This window comes from Camarhynchus parvulus, chromosome 3 (assembly GCF_901933205.1).
Source record: "Camarhynchus parvulus chromosome 3, STF_HiC, whole genome shotgun sequence".
NCBI lineage: Eukaryota > Metazoa > Chordata > Aves > Passeriformes > Thraupidae > Camarhynchus > Camarhynchus parvulus.
The window spans coordinates 24,535,240-24,554,867 of NC_044573.1; positions in this window are offsets into that span (position 1 = coordinate 24,535,240).

Here is a 19,628-nt window from a genome sequence, read left to right on the forward strand (position 1 = left end):
AGGCAAGCAATTTTGATCATTTGGAGCTGTGATGCTTCAGACTGTGTAGAAGACCAGAGCTTACTCTGGAGAACTCTGTTTCACTCCTTCCTCGCAGAGTTTTCAGAGGAATGATAAACAGGAAATTTATGTATGAGGTTACCCAGTCAAGTAAGGGAGAGCTGTAACTGTTTGAGCTTTATTGCTGAGGGTAAGATAACCATGTTTGGTCTGGATCTAAATTAATATCAACCTTTGATTTAAGCACAGGGATCAAGAGGGAACTAATGACACTTTGGGTCTCCCCCTTGCACAGAAAACTGTTTGAGACTTAGCTGCAGAGCTGTTAATTATAGATCCCACTCAAAACTGTGGCTTTCCACTACTAAAGACAGAGACCTACAGTCTACTCTGAAGGGAGAATTTGGAAATAAGTGATAACCCAAAATGTTTCTCAGGCAGGGTTTGTACTGTGAGAAAGAAACCTTTTAGGCCAGGTGGTAAAGTCAAAAGAAAACTTTCAGGCCCACAAATATGTTTTTAATGTGTGGCAGAGATTTGTAGCTTTTTCTCACCTATATGAAAAAAACCTCTTACTTCCTATACTAATGGTAGCTGATGCATCTGAGTCCTGAGAGAATTGTCAAATGCTTTAGATATTCAACTTTAAGCCCTCTCTGATAAGTGGGCAGTGTGTGTATCTACTTTTCTGCACATTACAGAATTGGAGGCCTGAGCAGTCAGCAATTTAAGCATTATCTTTTGTTCTGATAAACATCTAAACATCAGAACTTTATATGAATTGCTACCATAGCTACTTCCCCGAGCTAGGCATTTCCTCCTCACCACACAAGTTCACAAGTCAGGTAGATAATCACATAGCACATGGAGTGAATCATGCACATGAGCAGAAGGGTTTGAAATAAAATGCTGGTATAACACAGCTGTAATTAGGGATAACCTCCCACTCACCTCATGAAACTGTCTCTTCTCCCTGTGATTGCTGACAGAGGCTTTCCAAAGTTGGGGGAAGGGGGGTACACAGCATAAGAGAGTGCTAAATGCAGAATTCCTGTAACTCAGGATAGTGTTAAATAAGACCTCTGACTAAGTAACTGAGTGGGCAGCCATCACACCTTTCATTCTGAAATAACCAGCCTCCTCAGGTTTCTTTTCCTTTGCAGGCTAAGTTGCAATGGCCATGACTGGAAATGAGTGACTGCAGCTGAACTTTTTGATGCAACGAAGTTACAATGACTCAAAGACCTTTTGGAAAGGGTTTTCCAAAAGACATTGTTGAGCCTGCATAAGCAAAAGTGAGGAATCAAACCTGCAAGCTTTGCCTAAATCAAACATTCAGCAGCCTTTAACAGCACTCATGATAACTATTTTCCTTCCCAGCAAAATGCTCCTAAGAGGACAGCTAAGAGGGAGGTGTGGGGGGAACAAAACCCACCTATTTTCTGTGACACTTACTGCTTTTGTGTTAAGCTTTAACTGTTGCTGTGCCTGGCCTGTTTTTATGACTGGTGTCTGCAAATGTTCACAGGGTTGAGTTTTACTGGCAAACACGCTAGCAGGATATGGGGGAGAGTGGCAGATGTGGCTTTCCAGAACCAAAGGTTTCATTTGCATCCTCTGGCCTGCATGCCAGAGCAGCATGTGAGCACACATAGGCAGAGAGCGGCTAAGACAGCACAGCTCATATTTCCAGGGTTTGGAAGTTGCTCGTCAGTGTAAAAAAGTTCCCCTTCCTAATAAATTTTCTTGGAAAGATCCTGAGCCTAAGCAAAACGTATCATAATAATTCACTGTGTCATTATTCACTCAGCTCAACTTCTGTGGGCTTGCCCCCATCAACATTTTGAAAGACAGCTCAAAATAATGGAGCCTCTACCTATGCACACAGTATGAGCCTATGATTCATGAAACAGTTTTGAATTCAGAAACAAGTGTGGTTTTAAAAACTGATTTCCAACCTTACTCTGAAGCACCTGAGCATAAAATACCCCTATCTACCTAACCAACAAGGAGTGTTTTGACACTAGATTTGACAGACTTTAAAAATCAGCTTTACTGTTGGCTACTGCCCAAGGCAGTAGCAGGACTCTACAACCAGTACAGCTCCTCTCTAGATCAAAATTTCAGCTTCATGTGTCCACACTTAATGGATCTCTTAAGTATGAAGTTCTTGCTGGTTTCAGCCCAGAAAAGATCCAGTTACAGATCCCGGACAGTAAAATTATGGTTTCCAAGGAATTTCACAGAATCACAACATAAGCTGAGTTGAAAGGGGCCCTCAAACATCCTAGAGTTTGACTCCTGGCTGTGCACTGTACCATGCCCAAGAGTCACACCATGTGCATCGCCCAAACACTTGAGGTCTGCCAGGCTGGGTGCTGTGACCACTTCCCTGAGGAAGCACCCAGCCACCCTCTTGGTGAAGAACCTTTTCCTGATATCCAACCCAAAACTCCCCTGATACACCTTCAGGCCATTCCCTCAGGTCCTGTCATTGGTCACCACAGAGGAGAGATCAATGGCTGCCCCTCTTCTTCCCCTCATGAGGAAGATGTAACAAGGTCCCACACCAGTCTTCTCCTCCCCTGGCTGAACAGACTTCAGCCGCTTCTCATATGGCTTCCCCTCAAGGCCGTTTATCATCTTCATAGTCCTCCTTTGGACACTTTCTAGTAGTTTAAAATCCTTCTCATATTTTCAATTGCAGAACTGCCCCCAGCACTCAAGGTGAGGCCTTTGTGTTCACCTTGTCATCAACCAGGACCCCCAGGTCCCTTTCCATGGCGCAGCTTTCCAGCATCACATTCCCCAGTCTGCACATCCAGGGTTGTCCCATCCCAGGCGCAGAATCCAACACTTTCCCTTGTTGAACTTCACATGGTTGGAGATTGCCCCCTCCTCTAATTTGTTGATGTCTCTCTGCAGGGCCTCCCTGCTTTTGCAAGAGTCAGCAGTTCCTCATCCTTTGATTTCTATTACCAGGTGCCACAGTAAGGACCATGCACTATCAGAGCACCCACTGACTCTAAGAATGAATTTAGCCATGACAAATGCCATGGACTATTTTGTATACTGAAAATGTGTCATCAGCCAGTTTAAAATTTGTCATTCTTCACAGCATGCATTTTGCTTCTGGCCTGATTTGAAAGAGCCAAAAGCAAAACTCAGTAAGGCAACAATGTCTCAAGGCTACAAACAGTAGAAATGTTGTAGGAAAGCTCCACCTGAAAGGATTCCTTCTCAATTTTCAGAGCAAAAGAACACACCAATGAGCTTGCCAAACCAAAACCAGCGCATACATTTCTTTGCATAAACACCTCTATCACCTCTCTGGTAGATCTTGTTGACCTGGGTCAAATATGAACAGACAAAACCCAGATGGCAGATGGTTTAACCCCAACAACAATTCACATTGAATCAGAGCAAGTCTGATACGTCATTAAAAATCCCAAAGCCAGTATTCATCTCCAAGGCACAACATATATAGTCCCCACAACCTGCAAAAAGAACATGTTCTCTCCCCCTTTCTCCTAAGTTATTTGACTCCCAAGGAGCTCACTGGACAGCATATAACAGATAGTACAAAAAGGGCATTTATTATGGAAACATTTGATGAGAGGAAATAAGATGATATCTCTATGCAACTTAAGGATTTTAGACATATAGTATTACAAGCAAGAAGCTTGGATGGCAGGCAGAACTCTACACATCCTTCTCAAGAATATTAAGATCCAGCTTCTTCCCTGATAGCCATGAATGATCAAAAGATATAAACAATCAGGCTTTCTATGCTAATGATTGCACTGAAATACCTTCTTGAGTAGTTGAACCAATTAGAAAGAGCACCAGCCATTAAAAGGAATCTTAATGATGGATTAGTTATTCAGAATCCTTTAAAAGAGAACAACATAGGTTTTTTTATCTCATGTGTCCCTCATTTTTTCTTGACTTTGGCTGTTTTCCATTTTTTTTTAAAATAAACCCACTCCCCAAACCTTCACAAACTCTTATAAAGTATGAAGCTACCAGCCTCCCTGCCTTTATTTTCATCAGCTTAATGTGAATCATTGAAAGTTAATATATTTGTGGTTCACACATGAAAAAGACTTGAAATTTTACATAATACAAGTCTCCTATGTGGGCTCTAAAGCAAAGCATTTCTAATTGCTATGAACTGGCTAGGAGAGAGAAAAACCTCTTAAAATGAAATCACATTTCTTTAATTAGATTTCATATAGAAGGAATATCAGGGTTCACGTCTGTTTGAAGTAACACAAAAATCTTTCAATAAAAAGTTACTGTGTGTTGTTCAGATGGGAGTGGAGAAACAGCAGTAGTTTATTGCTCAGGAACATGTTGCCTGTAACATATTTAATATAAAAACTATTCTTAGCTAAACATGTCCTCCAGTACTAATTAGATTAATGGCTGGCAAAATTTGGCCATTATACATTACATTAACAGAAAGTCCCACTCAGCTGTTAACTCTGTTTAGGCTAACTCTGTTTAGGCTGTATGTTGAGCCATCAGCTACAGTACAGGACAACATATTGAGTAACACCATGGTCAAGTCAGAATTAGCGGGAGCATCACATATGTTATTGTTAGCAGAAGCAATGCAGGCTGTTTAGAGGGTGTGCAATTCCTCTGTCAGCTTGTTTAGCTCTAGGGTTAAGCAAAACCACTTTAACTTCATCTTTGTTTCTCATTTATATGGTGTGATTTTCTTTTTTATGAAAAAACCCAAAACCAAAGAACCCCAACAACAGCAAAAAAAAAAAAAAACAAAACAAAACAAAAAAACTACCAAAAAACAACAACAACAAAAAATTTTGGGTTTTGGCCAGGGTTGTTTTCTGGAGGGTTTCCTGGCAGCTTTCTGCTGTGTCCAAACTCACATGCCATCATGGACTGGCCTCATCTGAGTCCCCACAGGTAGTTCTGCCTCACAGCTGCACCTGCAGCTGACTGCCTAAGCTCACCTCCTCTGCCAAGCCCAGCTTAAGCACTTCCCACACCTCCTCTGGAGCAGGTGGGACATCTCAGTCAAGCCTAGCTTGAAGGACTCCCAGTGAAGTCCTGCATGACAGCTGTAGAGCAGGTGACTGTAAGCCCCAGGTCTCCCAACAAACATTCCTTCCCGAGGGGAATTCAGTCCATGCTCAGCCAGGCTGCAAGGTGTGTTTTGAAGGCAGGCTGGGTAAACCCATGTAGGGCCATGCTCTATGTGGATTCCTACCAGCTTCAGACTTCTCATGGCCTTCATGTTAACCTGCAGAGCACTCAGCTGAAGGGCAGTGCCCTGCTAGTATCCCTGTTCAAGATCTGGAGAGAGAATGAAATCATGGAACTTTTTACTAGCAACCTTCTCTTAGGTTGGGAAGAAAATGAGGTATTTTGAATCTGAAACTTCTGGGGGTTGCATACCACTCTCATAATGCTAACACCCATGTAGCAACACAAGCATGAGTGCAGCTGCCTTTAAAGGGGCTTGGTTTTGTCTCAGAGCAGAGCAGAAGTGTTCAGGAAAACACAAAGGTTATGCAGGTTAGAAAAGTTTTTTCCCACACAGCTCTAGTTATGGGAGGCCTCTAATGGTATTTAATATTTCAAACAATTTTGGTTTCAATTAAAATAATAGATGGGAAAATAAAAAAGAAAGGGATGGAAGGCGGGTAATTTTTTCCTATCCTGCAGGAAAATTCCAATTACTTAAATTATTCTTTTGCACAGAAATGAAACAATTGCTGCAAAGGGGAACATGAAAATGTTATCCAATCTGTTTCTGAAATGCAGTTTATAAAATGAAGCAACATTTGTGTGGATTCCACTAATTTACTCCATTTTAGAACGTCAGCCAGACAGCAGTTTCAGTGTCACTTGAAAACTATTATGATTGCTGACAGTCAGGGTCTACCTTCACCCCCTTTCCCAGAAGCACCTAAATGTTTTAGGGACACAAACCATTGAAGTTTTAGGAAGGAATCTTCACGAGGCAACATAAGCATTTCAGTCCATTACCCAGAGGCACTTTAGGCACAGGGGTTCCCTTGACACCCCAAGAGAATGTAGGAGCTGCTCTGGAAGCCTAAGCCCCAGTGTTGAAGGCTTACAGTTCTAAAACACAAGATTACCTACAGTACTTACTGGTGAAGATACAGTGCAGCTTTTTAAAGATGGGCATTAATTCATCCATACAATCATACAATCACAGTATGGGTTGGAAGGGACCTTAAAGACCATCCAGATCCAATCCCCCTGCCATGGGCAGGGACACCTTTCTCTAGACCAGGTTTCTCAAAACTCCCATCCAGCCTGGCCTTGAACATTTGCAGGGATGAGGCATCCACAGCTTCTCTGGGCAACCTGTTCCAGTGCCTCACTGTCCCCACAATAAAGAACTTCTTCCATCCATTCAGTCATTGGTTATCACAGTACAGCAGGATTAAACATCAAAGCACTGAATTACTGTTCTCCAAAGTTCTTAGGTCCTTCCAAACCACACAGTGAATTGGGGGCATCAGTTATATCTGAAAAATGTGGTCTAAATATGATCTCTGACTTCCTACAGTCTCTGCTCTGGATGGTTTCAGAAATGTTACTCAAGATCTAGTCCATTGTCTTCTGTAAAAGCACAGAATAAAAGTATTTTCAGAGAGATGATTCACTTTCCCCTTGTTTTTAGCAAGAATTCTTCTTGTAGCTGACAGGAAAAGTGCTAGGGACTCATAGTGCTAGGGATTTTGGAGGCTGTCAACAGTCAGGATTTTTATTCCAGAATATGCGAGTACTGTTTCAAACAGACAGCAAATTAAACCAAAACCAATAAAATAAGTACTGCAGCCAACACCTTACAAAATATTGCCACCTTCATCTGGTCAGTGGATACTTATTCTATCATAGATACTGCTTTCTGGAAATTATAACTAATAAGAAAAACTCCAAGGGGAGTAATTTTGAAATAGCCTCGAAGAGCTGTGAAAAGCACTGCAAGCATGCTCATTTCAGAAAAATAATATAGTTTTCACTAAACCAGTATCTATATGTAAGTAAATGTCTCCCAGACTTCAGCTACAAGCACAGGCATTAATTTTGTTAGTTTTGCTAGGCTTTGGCCTTTCTTCATCTGAAGCAGCTCGTTTGCAGTGGCGATCTTGTGCTACTGAGTGAATCTCACATTTACACTGAGAGTGCCCAAGTGCTTTTCAAGTCTTGACTCTGCTTTATCTGCTTCTGTCACAAATCTGCCTGGCAAAAACCCACATGCAGCTGAGACAGGGCATGTTCATTTTCAGAAGTCAGTGAAAGAAAGGGGGTGTGGAAGAGAAACTCTTCAACATTGCTCAAGAAAATAGTTTTCAGTCAGACTCCAGTACTGCCTAATTCCTGTCTGCATCAGCCCAGTTAAAGCTGCCTGTGCTTAGGGGCGATTGGCAGTCTGCTCTGGGTTCCTTCGCTGCACTGCTAATCTCCACTAATACTCTCCCATGCTTCATTTAATTTCACTCTCAGGGCTCTTTTTCAAATTCTTCCTCAAATCTTAAACCAATGCCCTCATTGTTTAGGATTCCTTTACCCTGACAAGTCTGACCTCAGATATCCTTTCCTCTTTCCTGCTCTGTAACTCAGGCAGTCCACTTACTCATTCATATGGTAACCTCACATAATGGTCTCCACATTAATTAAGTAATTTTGGTTCTGTAAGGTACTACAGAGGGGTTTTCAGTGCCTTTCACGCCAATTGAACTATTTTTTTGTTGTTGAACAGACTGGAGAGTACATGGTAGAAGAGCCAAGGAGAACATGCTCGCTCTCCCTCTGGGCCATTCCTTTCATGCTGCTTCAGGGTTAGGCCAAAACAACATCAGCAAGTCTAATTTGCCCCAGCAGCGGATGGGAAATGACTAAAAACCCTGCAGATTAATTTGTGTCAGATGTATGCTTTAAAGCAAGTGAGAGCAAGAGAGAAAGTGAGTGCATTTACAGAAAAACATGCTTTTTCTCTGGGATTTAGAAGGGCCCTCTTGTTTCAGATCTTTTGGGAGCTGAGTGGCCCCAAGCAAATGAAAAGTCCTACCTTTGCTTTATGGTCTCCTTTTGTATTTGATGCTTTTCAGTAATCACAAAATTCAGAAAAAAATGAGAGGGATAAAAAGAAGCAAAACTGTACAATGGATAATTGGTTTTGCAGTATCTGCTGATTCTTCTAGCAAAGATAGTTTTGCACCATACAGGTAAGATGGTCAGAAAAAAAGGGGGCTGGGGATTTTTTTTTGAGGGGTGAGGGTTGTGTCCCACATCACTCCAGGAAAAACAAAACATGGTGGAAACCTCACGTCACTCTGGAAAATAGTAATGATTAGTGTTACATAATCAATAACCTAATAGGACTGGAACTGCAGATCAATACATGATCCTGACTAGGAAGCACAGGTCCAAACCAGTTTTTCTGTTGAAACAGTACACCCCAAGTTGCTCTCTGATGGCCAGATGTGATCACCCCACTGTGATATTCTAACAGGACGAGTCCTGGAGTGGCCATGGAAATCCAGCAACTGTAATAGTTTGGTGCTACTTGGTGTGACTTGGGAATAAATTTTTCTGTACATGACTAACACATGAGCTGAAAACCAGCACAACTAGCACTGGTTAGGGTTTTTACTGGTCAGGCTTCTTGCTGGTATTCCCAGCAAGGACAAGAGCAGTCATCTCTGTGTCCAATCTCTCTGGTTCATTAACCAGTGTTGCGACACTGGAGATGAGTCATGCGTGTGCTATCACTGTGCAGTAACATTTCTGTTGGTAAATTAAATAGACTTAATTTTGTACATTCTTGGCACTCATATCCAATCTGATCTGCTCACCACATCTAAAAGGGTGTGTTTACTTTTTAGGCAGCCTTGCTGTTTAGATCTCAGATGACTGCCTCAAAAATTCTAGGGAAACTCAAAATAAAAGTCTCAAACTGCATCATTAGCATGGACTTCTTTCTGGTGAGCAACAGATCTGCTTCAAAAGCTTCAAACCTTACTTTTCATTCACTCTGTTCCTAATCCTTGTTTTATTATGAGACAGAAATAATAACACCCAAAATCCTACCCAAAGTTTGAATCCCAATCTGATTTGGCAGCATAAATATAACCACAGAAAAATCTTCCAAGAGAGCCAAAGAGACAAAAAGCCTCAATCTAAAAAGAAAGCAAAGTTTTGTGGAATTAGACCTTAAATCTCAGTTTCAGAACAGACTAGCACTTAGGAGGCTGTCACAACTTTCAACAAGATGTCAGATATAGTTAATACAACATTTAATATTGGTGCAGTTATACTGGTGCTCTTAGCAGTATCACCTATTTCAATCTGGAAAGGAAATGGCAGTACAGGGAAGAAACAACATAGGATGTCTTTATATCTATAAATGTTGTTGTAGTGGGATGTTTTTCAATAAAAACACATACCAGTAACCTAAATGGTTGTACTAGTGCCAGATCTTCTATATGAGACCAAGAGTCTCAGAAGATTTAGATGTCTCTATCACACCAGTTTCACTAGTGTTTTGGCAGGTAATAGCATTTCCAGACCCACATACAAGCACCAGATCACATCTGAGAAAGAGAGAAAGGCTTTAGTTACTTGACCATTTTGAAAATAATCTTTTTAGGGTTGCTGAAATGTATAAGAATTGGCAGGTTAAAAAAATAAAGCAATCAAACACAGCCATTTAGAAGAAACAGTAACAAAAGGAAAGAGAAATCTGTACTAGTGATGATTATATTGGCAAGTCTTCTCTGTCATAACACATACTTGTGGAAAATGGCAACTACAGCTGCAGCAATTCACACAATGCTGTCTGAATATTTTTATCTGAGACAAAACTTCACTGTTATCTTCATGCATACAAAAAACAAGTTCTGGAGAAGATTAATTCAATAATATCTAAGATTCCTAATTCCCTGATTTAGGACCCAGGAGAAGCTTAGAAACTTTTAGTGGAAGGAGAAAGAGAAATTTCCTTATTTTATCTGACCCATAGGAAAACCTCTAGTGCGTTGAGGTAGTCTATCAGTTTTAGAGCGCCTAGTGCTGGAAAGAAAAAAAAGGCAGCCCAAACACAGAGATAACCTGTTTGACTGACCTCACCCTGCAGCTCAGAGTTTATTCACCACACATTCACATCAGTGCTAGTTCCAGCTCAGGAGAGCAGCCCAGGCACATGGCCAGGAGTTTGCAGGGCAAGCCTACTCAGCCCTTGCTTGGAGCCGCTTTAGGAGCCAGGAACCACACCCTTGCTTCGTGTCAGAGCAGAGCAAGCCTAGAAGTCGTAAAACCTATCTATTGGTTACGCTGCCAGAAGTGTGCATGTGTGCACCCAGTTCAGTACTAATTAGTCTTTCTGGCACAAAGCCTCAATCATCCACCCCAGGTCAAACAGTACTATGGGACAGTATATGAGTCCTCCTGAGATACATACAGGGTCCAAGGAAACACCATCAACCTTTCCCTCATCTCACCCAAGATGCTCTCCTGTTCAGACAGGGACCATGACTATTGCTTATCTTGGGCTGGGGAAGCAGCCTCAGTAAGGACTTTAGATATTTGATCCTCCAAGACTAGCAGGATTCATGAGATTGGAACCTCATGCCACATAAAAGCTCAATAAGTCTTTCCTAATCTGTGCCCAATCTAAACTCAAACTTGCAATTCCTGGACAGTACCAAAAGTAGAATTTCAACACTTCTGTGAGCAAATTTTCTAGTGCTGGGCTGAAGAAACATGAAGACTGCAGGGTCTTTGTGTATAGTTAGAAAACTGTGCATGGGGAAGGCAATCTGAGTGACAGTTGCAGCTCTCTCAAGCTTCCTCCTGCCAGGAAGCCCCATCAAAAGTCTGTATCTTTTGACAAAGATTAACCATCACTGTCAAAAAGACTTCCAGTATTTTCCTTACTTAAATATCTGAAAGGTAGTAGAATCTCAGCTAATTATCATTACTATCACTATGATATCTGCATTATATCTTTAATAATACAAGAAGATTAAAATAATTATGAAGGCTACAGATAACTTGAAATCTGATATCCCTGAACAGCTGCTTGTAAATATTTCCTCATGTTATTCCACATTTATTTATCCTTTGAAATAATTAAGCACTTAAACACTATTTTTTGCTTACATACCGATGCACATTTCTGACATGAATAAACACAAAGTGAAAAGTAACAAATTGCTTATCAGGAAGGTACATTTGTTCTGCATCTTGAAGAACATCTGTAGAAGTCTGAAAGGCAGAAATCAGATCCCTGAAAGACAGTTTACCGTGGCTAATTCTTAGAAAAAAACCCCACTCACATGTATTTAAGAGGGCTAATAGACTTTATTTTTGCTGTAAGTCTCAAAGATTTCATTTTCAGAGAACTCAGCTAAGGATTCTGCGTTCTTAACAATTCTGAACAATAAGGTCCAATTGTCTGAAATCAATGATTATGAAAACATAGACCCTAAATTTTACCCAAGTGCTTTACATGAATGTCTAATACTTCTCCCTCCTAATTTTTAATTTTAGATTCAGTCCACCGTTCACATTTCTAGGCATTAGCAGACATTTGATTGTTATTTTTCCCTTATGTTCAAACTTTTAGGTCCTAGGCCAAGCCATGGCCTCAGCTGTGCAAATGTAAACCAAGCAACTGTATTCTCTTCAGTGAGTTTCCATTAGCAAAGGCATAAGCAAGACTTGGCTCTCATACTTGATGTACCTTACCACTCTAATAATCTCATGTTGGGATCTCAGGAACAGAAATACTTAAGTGTTCATAACACTGTGCTAAATATGTGTCTAAGTCTATTGCAGCTCAGGCTTTTACTGAAGCACCATTTAAGAATTGTTTGGCAAAATAAAAGGGCTAGATTCGTGGACCCAAGGCTCTACATTTACCATTTGACTATACATTTTTCTTTAAATACACTCAGACTCAGCCACGCACTCATTGTGATTTGTGTACACAGGTTTCATACGCTCAGCCCTGTTTGCCTTCTGTGTAAAACAGAAGAGGTCACTGTATCTGACACAAAACTGAACTTACAGCTAGACTAATAAGTAACTTGAATGCAAACAAATCAAGCAATCTTGCCCTAAAGTCAGCATGAACCGGTTGATTTTCCTCACTAAATTCCTGCAAATGAGCTAAGTGGAAGAAGGAAAGCATCTACTTTGGGGAAGACAAAGAGGAGCTTTCAGTCTGATAAATTCAATCTCACACAAGAGCCACTCTGCCTGACCAGGTGACCCCACTTCTCCCTCCCCAAGGTCCACATGCTCCAGCAAACTCTGAGTCCCTTCTCCCCGCTCTTGGAGGGAGGGGAGAGGTTTAGTGTTGGGAGAAAGACTTTATAGCTCACCAGCTGTGTGAACAAACTCAGACATACTTGGCTTCTGTGAACTTGGCTAAATCAATGAAACATCAGAGCTCAAACTTGATGCTTTATTTCCTTTAGTCTGAGGTTCTGCTCACTATAAACGTGATCTGGAACAGCACGTGTGAGACTGTAAAGCAAAAGAGAAATAAAAACAAAATGTGATTGTACATGAGATCAATTCCATGCTGACGTGATAATACGTTCAAAATTCTCATTTCTGTAGAAAGCTGACCACAGGCACTTCATCAATCAGTATTTCGATTTGTAATGTGTTCCGTATGGTTCTCTGTCATTACTTAATGGGGAACATCCCCTCTGAAAACATCTGACTCTGAGCTCTGCATCGAGAGAGCTGCTCGTGTTTCAACCACGTTTCCCAGAAACTGAACACTCAGCAACATATTCATTTTAGTGACAGCCACCACTAATGAGAAACAGCCATGGGTTCATTGAATCTTTTACAAGCCCAAGAAATTTATATTAGCAACAAAAAAAAAAAAAAAAATCTCACTACAACTGAATCTCTAGAATCTCCAAAATATCAATTTTATCACCCTAAAGCTCATACTGGGTTGGTGCTTGTACTTCTCTATTTTTTATTTTATAGTATCTCTCTCTATTTTTTATGGGGTTTCTTTGGTTGTGGGTTTTTTTTTTGGTAGGTTTTTTTGTTGTTTTGTTTGGTTTTTTTAATTTCCAGTTAGGCCAGTTTTTCTGACATGTGTTCTGCATATCAGGAACAGGAAGCTGGGACATCAGTTGGAGGGTTTATCACAAGCTGAGAGGTGGTGGAAAAAAATAAGTCCATCAGAAGTAAAAAGCTCATACAACACTCAGTGATGGCATTGGAATAAAAGGACCTAAAGAAACCAATTAGAAAATCTGTGGCATTTTGTTAGAGCGCTATATTATTTTCCTGCATCAATTTTCTTTGCTCAGAACATCAGAGAATTATTATTCTCAAAATGTCTTGAGTTTCGTTGTTTTGTTTTAGGAATGGATTTTTTTGGGAGTTGGCTTTTTTTGGGGTGGGGAGGTGTTTGTTTGGTTTTTTTAATGAAGAGGAGCAGCTGTGCAAAATTTTGACTGGCCAAAATATGAAACTTCTTAAAAATTACTGGACCCATAAAACATGAATGTTATGAGGAAACTAAAATTTCAGACTACACGAAAACAACAGTTTCAGAAGACTGGAGGGAACAAGTGTCGTACCTTTATTTAGAAGAGTCTACTGGTTTTTCAAGGCATTACTTTGAAATAGTCATTAAAGGCAAAATAAAATGATTGGATGTTCAGGATGCCACAGAGTCAAATCAGCAGAGTTTCTACAGAGAAAACTGTGTCTCACTAATCTTCTAAGACTTATTTAAATCTACCAACAAGACATTGACAAAGGATAATTTATTTCCTTAGTGAGCCCAACAGACACAAAGCAGGATACCAGGCAAGAGATAGCTATGGTAAAAGTAAGATTAGCAACTCTCCCATATCATGGGCCAGATTGTCCCTTACTCCCAGGGACTTCAATAGGATTTATTTCAAGAATAAATGCTTAGAAGTAGAAGGAAGGGTTTTATAACTGCCTGAATTTATGTTATGATCATCTCCAAGGGAGCAAACAAAGAATTTCTAAAAAAAAAAAAATTAAAATAGTATTATAATAATAGTATTTTGACAGCTAATCAAGTCATAGTCAGAGATGAAAAGTCAACTTATACTAAATTCAAAGCATGATTAATTAAAACTCCTCATTTTTTGAAACATACTTCAAAAGAAAGTATTATGCACACTAAGAAAGTTTACATTTGCCTCCTAAATTCGCTGCTTTTAAAATAATTGCCCCTCCTAAGCCTCAGTTTATCTTCAATGGGAATATTTCGATCTTCACTATAGAAACCAACAAAGTTCTTGGTTGTTTGTAAATAAGGAAAGAAATTAAATCCCAGCCTCACAAATTACACCGAGGCAACCTAGCTCTTTTTAGATTACTTACCAGATTCAAATGGAAGAGTCAAGAATTCCATCTGTCAGGGTAGTAACCACCAAAATAAAAAAACCTTTTAGAAAAAACATGGTGTGAGCAGCTGAGTCTCTGAAAAAGCATATCGATGCAAGAACATTTATAAAGCATCAGAACATTCTGAGCACTTTGAAATATAAAAGAGAACACAGAATGTAGAAATCAAAAATCTTGGTAGCTAAAGGAAAGCATTTGAGACAAAAGATGAGGAAAATACTAAAGCTAGAAATTAAAAGAAAGCAATTCAGAGAAAGATATTAAACAGAGATCAAAGCATCTTGATGAGCATTTGCAGGTTTACATAAAGGACATTTACTGACCTTCAAGACATGAGCGGCATCATTTTACAGAAGAAAAAATGGTAGACAATGAAAAACAAAAAAATTTATGGGTTTGTTGATAGATTTCTGGAAGCAAAGCCAAGTAAAAGGGAATAAAATGTTGTAATGTATAAGCAAAGCCTGCAGGCCCCCAAGCACAGGCATCAACATAGCCTCAGAAAAAAGAGAGCAACTTCACAGGGCACATGTTAAGTATCAGGCTAATCCAGATAACCAGCTTGCAGGTGCAAAAAATTAGGTTCAAATTATGTTCTCTCAAAATAAGCAGCCGATTGGAAGCACACCTGAAGTTGACTTTTGGTGTGTGCCTCACCACCTTGCTGATCACTCAGATTATTCTCTTGACCTTTCAGTTACCTTCATTCAGAAAGTTCATGTGTGTTGAACTGTGTCTCTTTTCTTTCATTTCATCTCTTAGCTGTTACAGAATGACTTTTCCACCTGGTAAAGAGCTTGTAGGCTTTATGCATCCCTTGTTCCTGTGGGGTGTTTCAGTATGCTTCCCAAAAATGTGGTCAGAAGTAAACTTCAACAACTGCTGAGTGTTCAGGAGTATTTTCTTCTAAGAACCCACATGTTCTCCTCTGAAAACATTATGCCAGATTTGATACTGGCTAAATTTTGAAATGAAACTTTTAGAGATGTTCCATTTTTTTTCAATAGGTTAAAGCTGTCAAGGATGCGTCCAGCACATTTCAGCCATTTGGAACCCAAAAACTGCAGCAGTGCTAGTAAAAGGTCTGCTGCTACCAATGTCCTGCCTGACCTGGTGCAAACAGAAGAATTATCCCCATCCTCCTGCAGTGATAGGGAGCAAGGTAGAAGTGTTGGGCTGTGCATATGCATAGTACTTGTCTGTCAGAGAGAAATTATTCAGTGTTTAATATACAAAAAGGTAAAACTGAGATGAATCACAAATTATATTAGTCACAATACTAAATGTTTAGCTAGTTTTCTCAGATATAATACTGTTCCCATTTCTTTTGAGAAAATTAGAAAGGCTACATATATGCATGTCAGTATTTCTAAATAACAGCAGCAGTAAATGGTAATCCCTTGGTACCAGAAAATGTACAAAACATGTTATTTTGTTTTTCTTTGGATTATTGCATTCATATTAGATGTCATAATACTGCCATCCTCATAGGAAGTGAACAAATTGAGAGAGCCAAACTCTGGCTAGTTGCTTGTGGGCATAATTTCAGAAAACTGAACTTTGGATACTCTACCTATCCAAAACTGTCTTCCTGATTTTGGGTGGAAGGTACAGTTCAGGACTTTATTTTCTGCAGGGAAAGATAAAAACCTGATGTTGGAGTACGTAGGCAAACTGATCCAAACAATATGAATGGGAACAACATCAGGCTTGAATTTGGAAAAGTGGATTTCAGTTGTTGTTTCCTTACAGGAGTTCAAGGCGTCTTATCACAGGCAGAGAAGAAGAGCTTGCAAGGACCATTAAATTTTCAATTTAATGCTGAACTGAGTGGAAGCTCACCTTGCTCCTTCTGCACATAATCATGTTCCATAAAAACACCTGGGACCTTACTGACAAAAAAGGGATAAATGGGTAGAAAGAAGCCTTTACAATGCCTTCAGCAAGTGGTTCCCCTGCTCTGTTTCAGTAGTTGATACCTCTCACTTGAGCCTGGCAAGGGCAGGAGACACTGTGTGTGCTCATCACATTTCATTTGCCAGGTACCTGCTGGGCACCAGCCTTGGGCTCCTGCCACTACCACAGGCTTCCCATTGCTGATAATTAATTATTTATAACTAACAAGTGCTGTCCCTATGTTCCCATTACTTATTAGGATTATTGTTGTGACTACTCTGTTGCAGAAGGCTAAATCCCAGGTTCCAAATTGGTTTTTATTCACACAGAATTATTCTTTACCTGACTTTAGCATGATTATTTGGTCAGCATTACTCTTCCATTTCCAGACCTATGTGGCTACACCATTCCATCCACCACCAGTAATAAACTTATCTAGTTATTTAAGCAAGGACAGATGGGCTGTCACTCTCTTCCCTCAATCTGAGGGTAGAGAAAGTAATTTCTAATCATATTATTGTTTTGGTTTGGTTTTTTTTTCATTCAAGAGTGAGGGAGAAGGTGACTCATGTTCTGTTTGCAGTTCAGCAGCTGTCTCCTACTGTCCACCTGAATCATCAGTTTTGTTGCAGCATTTCTGCCTTGGTCGTTATCATTTGCAGAAAGGGCCTGATTAACCTTTGGTTTCATAGCCTTATAAAACATTCTTGCACAATTGGGCCAGCCAGCTTTTCTTAAGAAGGGATGCAGTGAAATCTGAGAATTGGATTGTGAGGAGAATTTGCAGTGTCAAAAGGAATTTAATCACAATTATTCCTTTCAGTCCTTTTGGCATTGATTTAAGTACTTTTATATCAGGTTAGTATAAGAAGGAAGAAGGGTCATTTTTAGAGGGATCTTTCTGCAACCATAGGTGAATATTTTAAATAACTGCCATGGATGACGTGTCAGCCTCTTTGGTATTCTGAAGTTTCACTTAATGTAGAATATCCTCTCAGTAAAGATCAGTATATATCTGTTGTGCTCAAGGTTAATAAAAAGGTGGCAGAAAAAGTAGATGTATAAACAGTGAAAATTTGAAAACGTTGAAATAAAGTGTTGAAAAGGGAATTAAAAACTATCAAAAAATAGATACAAAATTTTTTCAGATATGGCCTCCTGTCACAGTCTTATTTTCCATGGAATCACCAACAAGGAATCCCTGTAAACAGTTGCTGATGATACAGATGAATCACAACATCAGAAGTGCAGGTTCAGGTCCCACACGTGAGATTACAGAATGTTATTTTGATCCTCTTTTCACTAAGTGTATTGACAAGAACCTCCTACACACTTCTGGGTCCTATCACAAGCTAAACTTTGTAAATGTAGCTGTGAGCACAAAAAGTGGTTTAGGGACTCAGTAAAGACATCCTGATTTTCATTGCATTAGATGTTCACTGAGGGGATCTGAGATTTATGCCCCATTATTAAGCCTGACCTTTAGCATGCCCTGATGTTCAGCATCCTTCAGTAACTTTCAGAGGGAATTTATGCCATGCTGCTTGCCATGTGTGACTAACATAGCAATGGGTTGATTTTCAGTTCTTGTTATGTGCCCTCTCCTTAAAAAGTGCTCTACAACAACAGCTATTAGTGACAAAAATAATAATTACCACCCTAATTTATGTTATTAGTTACACAGAATAACAAGACATAATTTAACATTGGCTCTGCCCATAAAAATTGTAATTGTCCCCCAAAATACAAATTAATTTTATGTCTAAGGAAGACTGCTAAGCAACAATAAAAAATGCCATATTTATTAGGACTAGCCCACTTAAATGGAATACATGAAGCTTCACAAATCTTATATTGCTTATGCAACATGCAAACAGTAATTTTATATCAACATGTGACTTGACATTAACAATCTTTTCAGTGTGTCAAAGTAGGTGTCACTATTAAAAGCAGTTATTGAATATATTCCTCAAAAGATGAGAAACAGAAAACTTTTAACTTGGTAAAATACACATAAATGTCTTCTTGGCTACCACTGTTCTACTGATTTGACACTAATTCCAAAATACATAAAAACTTATGCCATGGTATATAAATACAATATATCAGAATTATACAAGTATAGTAATAACTATTTCTTATTTAATATTGTCCCTCCATAGGTAGCAAAAGCAGAAAAGTGTGCAGTTCTCTATTCCTGCTTAAGTTCAGCATAAGATAACCAAATTTTCAGCATAAGATATCCAAATTTTGATGAAAAACACTCTCATGCTTGATCAACATGGCATGTTTTAATACATAGGCAGCATGGTACTTCTGACATCTTTTAATCATACTGTTCTCTGTTTTCAAAATACTTAGATACTTTTAAAATGTGGTGTCAGGTACTTTAGTTAGACTGATGTCACCTAATAAGCTGTATTGGAATTCAAAACATTGCTTTTTCACATACCTTTAATCATTCCCTGAGTACAATGCACATATGAATCTTTTGTTACAATAAATAAAGAAGATAATTTCCCAACGCGGCACATATTTATTCAGGATTCACAATCCCTTCCATTAATAACTGTCAGTATATTTCTCTGAATTTGTGTTGGGGAAGTTAATGCCCCAAAATCAGCATTTTCCACAGCAGCCCCATGGATGGTGCTCAGCCAAAGGCACAGCTGTTTGAGCAGCTCTTTGTGCGGGTTACCAGGGAATGACCACAGAAAGCCTGTTTGTGTGCTTCTCTGGGGGAAGGGATTCTGCACATGCACTCAAATGTATTTTCTACTCATGTTGTACAATCTCCTTCCAATTTTTGAATCTCCTGGCACATTTTTATGCATCCTGATGACCTCATCATCATCATATAAAACATGACTTGAAGAAAGAGAAAACAGGTGGGGGCTTAATTTTAATGCTTCCCATTCTGCCCTCACTGCTCCTTCCCACCAGGCTGCCCTCCTTTTCCTCCTCCCTCCCCACTTCAGTTACCCAACAAAAACCACCAAGAGAAAAACTAACCAAGAAAATATTTCATAAGAAAAAATCCCATGGCACCCTCTCCCTGACACACACACACACACACAAAAGGCAGCTTTAGTAATAACCACAACTATCCAGTAAATCCAAAAAAGTCAACATAATGAACATACAAAAGTGTGAACTGCTAAACTGTGATATTCACTTAGTTCTTGGCAGAAATGTTTTAAAATAAGTAGGGTTGACACTTGATTAGAGATAGACATTTTCTCTTTCTTTTTCTTTCTCTTTCTTTTCTTTCTTTCTTTCTTTCTTTTCTTTCTTTCTTTCTT